The sequence below is a fragment of the Pyrus communis genome, chromosome 9 (genome assembly GCF_041283825.1).
Source record: "Pyrus communis isolate YQ-2024b chromosome 9, ASM4128382v1, whole genome shotgun sequence".
NCBI classification, from domain to species: domain Eukaryota; kingdom Viridiplantae; phylum Streptophyta; class Magnoliopsida; order Rosales; family Rosaceae; genus Pyrus; species Pyrus communis.
The window spans coordinates 18,374,238-18,380,541 of record NC_142573.1 but is presented as its reverse complement, the minus strand read 5'-3'; the positions used below and the strand labels follow the sequence as shown (position 1 = coordinate 18,380,541).

The window sequence follows — 6,304 nt, the reverse complement described above, 5'->3', positions numbered from 1 at the left end:
GCCTTTTCTTGCCAACTTTGTCATTAGGACCTACAAACACACGAAAATAGCTTAAAACACTCTAAGAAGTAGAAATTAGCTATGTAAATGCAAGAAAACAAGCTAACTAAGTCGCATAAATATGCTTCTATCAACTTACCATGCATCTTTGAAAGGTGGCTGGTGCATTACATAAACCAAAGGGCATTCGACGAAAAGCAAAAGTACCAAATGGACAAGTAAAAGTGGTATTTTCTTGATCATCTGGACCTATAACAATCTAACTATATCCCGAATAACCATCAAGAAAACAATAAAAAGAATGACCGGCTAACCTTTCAAGCATTTCATCAATGAACAGCAAAGGGAAGTAATCTTTCCTTGTGGTGGCGTTGAGCTTCCTATAGTCAATGCAAAGTCTCTAACCTATTTGGATATGGGTGGGCACAAGCTCGTTCTCTTCATTTTTCATCACAGTGACTCCAGATTTCTTTGGAACAACTTGAACCGATGAAACTGAACGACTATCCAAAATGGGATAAATTACTCCACAATCAAGAAGCTTGATAATCTCCTTCTTCACAACTTCCATCATTGGAGGGTTGAGTCGACGTTGAGCCTCTCTAGTTGGTTTAACCCCCTCCTTTAGAAGTATGCGATGCATGCATGTTGTTGGACTTATCCCCTTAATGTTGGCCAAGGTCCATCCAAGGGTTGTTTTGTATTCCTTCAACACCCGAGCTAGTTTTTCCTCCTCCAATGCCGTGAGTGATGAAGAGATTATGACGGGCAAAGTCTCTTGGTCTCCCAAGAAAACGTACGTCAAATGATTTGGTAATGGTTTAAGCTCTAGAGAGGGTGCCTGAATCACTGACGGTAACAACTTATTAGTAGAAACAGGAATTAGAATTGGAATTGGAGACTTACCAACATGTTGTGCAATGATTCAAGGGTAGCCACCACCTCCACTTCTTCACTGATAGGAGCATATTCATGCGACTTAAATGGCTTGTTCTCGTGCATTTACGTTATGTTTCTCTCGTTATTTTAGTCCTTTATGCTTCTTTTGTGTGTTTTCAGGTTCTAAGGGCCTAGGGAGCAAGAAAGTGCATTTTGAGGCCATTTGGAGCATTTTTGGGCATGGATTGGATAGCTTATCCATGGAGCCAAGAGGATGGACGAATTTGAAGGCCTTGTATGCACTTGAAGACACAAAACAATGGCCCTAACCCAATCACATAACACATTATGCCATACAAACCAACCTATTTTAGGCCCATTCTATGTACTTAAACCCTAGCCCTTTAAACTAGTTCATTTATCACTTATCAAACCATTCACTTATCACTCACCACATATCATTCACTTATCACTTAACATATCATTCATTTATTTCACTTCCATACTCCTCTTAATTCCACATGCATTCTCACACATGCACATCATTCACTCACATTTCCACCATTCATTCTTTATTCCTTTCCAAACATCTCACATGCATTTCCACCTTCCTACTTCATCATTTCACCACATTCTCCCTCTTTAACTCACATGCATTCATCATAATTCACAACACAAAACAACTTCATTGCCGTGGGTTCCCATTTCCTTTCCAAACATCTCACATGCATTTCTTCATTATTTCCTAACCCTACATGCATTATTTATTGCATCTTCACATGCATTCACATGCATTTTTCAGCAAGAAAACATTCTTGCCGTGGCTTTCACATGCAAAAGCCATGCATTCACATGCATTTTTCAGCAAGAAAACATTCATGCCGTGGCTTTCACATGCAATTCCATTTTCACATGCTTCCCTTGTTGTTTTTCATCATTAACCATCCACATGCATGCTTAAACAAATACTAATTCACACCTCCATTCCTCCTATAAAAACCCTTGCATTCTCATTCATAAACACACCTCAATTCATTCTCATTCACTCCCCATTACATATCTCTCCATTTCTCACACCACAACACAAACACACACCATCTTTACATCCTGAAATTCCAAGCCTTGCCGTGGGTTTCTTTCCATTTTCTATCTTTCCTCATCCATTTCCATAATTCCCCAATCCATTCAACACACCAACAACATCCCTTAGACCTTGTGCCATAATAACGAAGAAGAAGAGTGCCTAAACGTTCATACAATTCAAGTTGAGTTGTTGGAATGTTTAGGTGTTTCTTTGATTTCAAAGTTTAAATTCAATTTTCTTTGTTTTGTAATGGAAGAGAAGAGTGCCTAAACGTTCATACAATTCAAGTTTGAGTTGTTGGAATGTTTAGTTGTCTCTTTGATTTCAAGGTTATGAGGAACTAAACCCCCTTTAGCTAGGGGGTGATTCGAAACTATGTTTATATTTGCAATATGAATTGATTACTTTTGGTTGGAATTTCATAAGTTGTGGATTCAATTCGTTTAACTGTTTGATTGATAACGTATTTATGTATGTTCATTGAGATTGCAAGCTTAATTTTCATGCATGAATATGACGCTTATAAACAATCGCGTTAAACGAATTCTTGGCATAAGTTTCATGCGTATTCCATAGTAACGAATGCCTCGTCAATGTTTATGATTTCCGTTGGACTTAATGATCTTTGTTGAATGTCTCTTTCATGCGTATTCCATAGTTAGGGACTTTGATTAAGAATAATTTGGTTGTAATGCGTATTCCATTCAATCCAATGAATCTAGGGAAATCTGAAAGTTAATTTAAGCGAACCTAATTAACTTGGAGCATTGAGTTTCATAATTTATCGAAAGACCAACCGAAAATCAATCTTATATTGCAAGTGTAACATGTGTGGAGAAGAACCCCTTGGCTATTCCATCATCCATATTTTCATCACATTCATATTTACGTTTATTCGTTTTACAATTTGCTTAGTTTATTAACTTGTTTTGTTATTTCAATTTTCGTCAAATCAAACTTCCCCCCCCCTTATTTTGTTAAGTCTTAATCATTTGATTTGTCTTATTTTATGTTTTTAAAGTATTTGGAGTCTTTTGAACTTGTTTTGAGTCTTTTAAGTTTGTCTTAGTGTTTTAAAAGTTAGTTTTATTTATTTAAGTCAAGTGTTTAGCATCCCTAGTTAATCCCCGGTTAGAACGATCCCTACTTACATCATTACTACAATTGTCACAAATAGGGTTTAATTTGTATGCGTATAATGCTCACATCAAATTTTGGCGCCGTTGCCGGGGATTGGCAAAATTGCTAATCCCTTGTCTTGAGTCTTGTTTAAATTGTTTAGTTTCTATTTTGTTTTAATTTTTTTTTTTTTGCACCGTGTGTATGTGTTTTGTTTTCTTACTTGTGCCAAGTCTATTAAGTTGGTTATTTATCTTGTTTACTTTTGTGTGTAGGTGCTAGTTTATGACCCGTAGCTCACAACCTGTTCGTGAGCATATCTCCGACTTTGACGGTGATTTCGAGAGAACTTTGAGAAGGAACAAGAAATTGCAAGAGTCTAATCCTCCTAGTCCCGAACCTGAAGTAGAAGAGGAAGCCCCAGATTGGGTTAAAGAAGAAGTACCAACCATGGCCATGGACAATCGAACCATCAAAGAGCTTTCTGTCTCGGGTTTGGCCAATGCAGCCCCTCTTTACATTCAATACCCCGAGGCTGCCCAAGGCAAGACTGATGAATTCGAGTTGAAGTCAAGCTTGTTGCACCACATTCCGAAATACCATGGGCTTTCCATGGAAGATCCCAACAAGCATCTCAAGGAGTTCGAGGTTGTTTGTTCGAGCATGACACCCATAAATGTTGATGGGAACATTCTGATGATAAAGGCTTTTCCATTCTCTCTTGTGGAAAAGGCTAAGGATTGGCTTTATGAATTGGCACCCGGGACCGTTACTTCTTGGGAAAGCATGAAGAGAGCGTTCTTGGAGAAGTTCTTCCCTACTTCAAAAGTCATTCTCTTAAGGAAGAAAATTAGCGGAATCCAACAAAGTCAAGGAGAATCTTTTCCGGCATAGTACGAGCGTTTTAAAGCCCTTGTTGCATCATGTCCTCAACATCAAATGAAGGAGGAGCTTCTCCTTCAATACTTCTATGAGGGCCTTCTTCCCATTGAAAGGCAAATGCTCGACGCTTCGGCGGGAGGTGCATTGGTGGACAAAACACCTATGGCAGCCAAGACCCTAATTGCAAACCGTGCTCTAAATGCACAACAATATGAAGGTGTTGGGCAGAGAGACGCCCCACGGCCACATCATGTAAATGAGGTAAGTTCTATTTCCGAATTACAATCCCAAATGGCTAACCTTCAATCTATGTTGTCGCAGTTTGTGGAGGGCCCCAAAGCGCAAGGAGCTACAATCTGTGGTGTATGCTCCATTCAAGGGCATCCATCCGAGACATGCCCTCAATTAATTGAGAACGGAGGGTGGGAATCTGCCAATGCCATGGGCTATGGGAATCAAAACCAACCAAGGAACGACCCATATTCTAACACATATAATCCAGGTTGGAGAGATCACCCAAATTTCAGATGGAGAGATGCACAACAACCTGCCCAACAAAGTGGATTCCGACAACCTCCGGGTTTCTTTCCAAGGCCAATGGCACCACAACCACCTCCTCAAGCACAATCATCCCAAACCAACTCAGGTACGTCTATGAATGATGATAAAACATATCAATTATTAACCACAATGGCGCAGGGAATGCAGAACCAAGCAAAGGAGGTGAATGAACTAAAGAAACAAATGGGACAAATGGCCGAATTTTTGGGACAATTTCGTGAGAATGGTAAGTTACCAAGCACTACGGAGGTCAATCCAAAGGGTGGCTTCGAATCTGCAAAAGCTATCACCCTAAGAAGTGGAAAAGAAGCGGGAAGCAAAGCACATGAATCTGCCCAAAACAAGGAAGATGAGCAATCCGACCCCACGGCGAGTGTAGCACCACCCAAGCCGCAACCATCTAAACCTTCCCATCCGTCCATCTCAGGTAATGTTGTCCCAAATGTTGTGATTTCGAACACTAATCTGCCCAATGTTCCTTTCCCTCGCAGATTTGCACAATCAAAGAAGGAAGAAGCCGAGAAGGACATTCTAGAGACCTTTCGGAAAGTTCAAGTCAATATTCCGCTCCTAGATGCCATAAAGCAAGTGCCCAAATACGCTAAGTTCTTGAAGGAATTATGCACTACAAGGAAGAGGGCGTCACATAAAGAGGTAGTAAGGGTAAGTGAGAACGTTTCCGCTGTTTTACAAAGAAAGTTACCACCAAAGTGCAAAGATCCAGGTAGCTTTACAATCCCTTGTATTATTGGTCAAACTAAGTTCGAACATGCTATGTTAGACTTAGGAGCTTCAATTAACGTCATGCCATACTCTATTTATGCTTCAATGAACCTTGGTGAATTGAAAAATGATGGTGTGATTATTCAGTTGGCCGATAGATCTAATGCCTATCCAAAGGGCGTATTGGAAGATGTCTTAGTGCAGGTGAATGATTTGATCTTCCCGGCGGATTTCTATGTTCTTGAAATGGAGGAAACCACCCATGCTCCATCCTTGCCGATTCTTCTTGGGAGGCCATTCATGAAGACGGCCCGAACTAAGATAGACGTGTTTAAAGGCACTTTAACAATGGAATTCGATGGGGAAGTGATTGATTTTAATATTTCTGAAACTATGAGATATCCCGTTGATGACCATTCTTGTTTTTCCATTGATGTTATCGATTCTTTGGCGCAGGTATACCTTGAAGAATTGAACGAGGATGCCTTGGAAACAACCATCACTAAGGCCATAGAGCGCAAAAATGAAGGATTTTGGTCAATGCAAGGCCATGGCAAGGAGGAGGAATTCTTTGCCATGGGTTCTAGTGAAGAAATAATTGAGGTTGTGGCAGCCCTTGAGTCATTGCCACAACAATATGGTAAGGTTCCACTCTCACTTTCAAATTCAGTTTCCACTAAGATGCTACCTTCTGTTGTTCAGGCACCATCGCTTGAACTTAAGCCGTTGCCGGACCATTTGAAGTATGTGTTTTTGGGAGAAGGCGAAACATTGCCCGTCATCATTTCATCAAGTCTCACGGCAATGGAGGAGGAGAAGCTTGTGAGGGTGCTTCGAGAGCACAAAACGGCCATAGGGTGGACTTTGGCCGACATTAAAGGAATAAGCCCTACCACATGCATGCACCGTATACTTCTTGAGGAGGGGACTAAGCCATCCCGAGAGGCTCAACGCCGTCTCAACCCTCCAATGATGGAAGTGGTGAAGAAGGAAATAATCAAGCTTTTGGATTGCGGAGTGATCTACCCTATCTCCGATAGCCGTTGGGTCTCTCCA

The 6,304-nt window shown here is 40.6% G+C and overlaps 1 pseudogene; it reads left to right on the top strand.

Moving 5' to 3' along the window:
• Nucleotides 1-3,332: 3,332 nt before the first annotated feature.
• Nucleotides 3,333-5,715, top strand: LOC148694364 (uncharacterized; annotated as a pseudogene).
• Nucleotides 5,716-6,304: the final 589 nt, after the last annotated feature.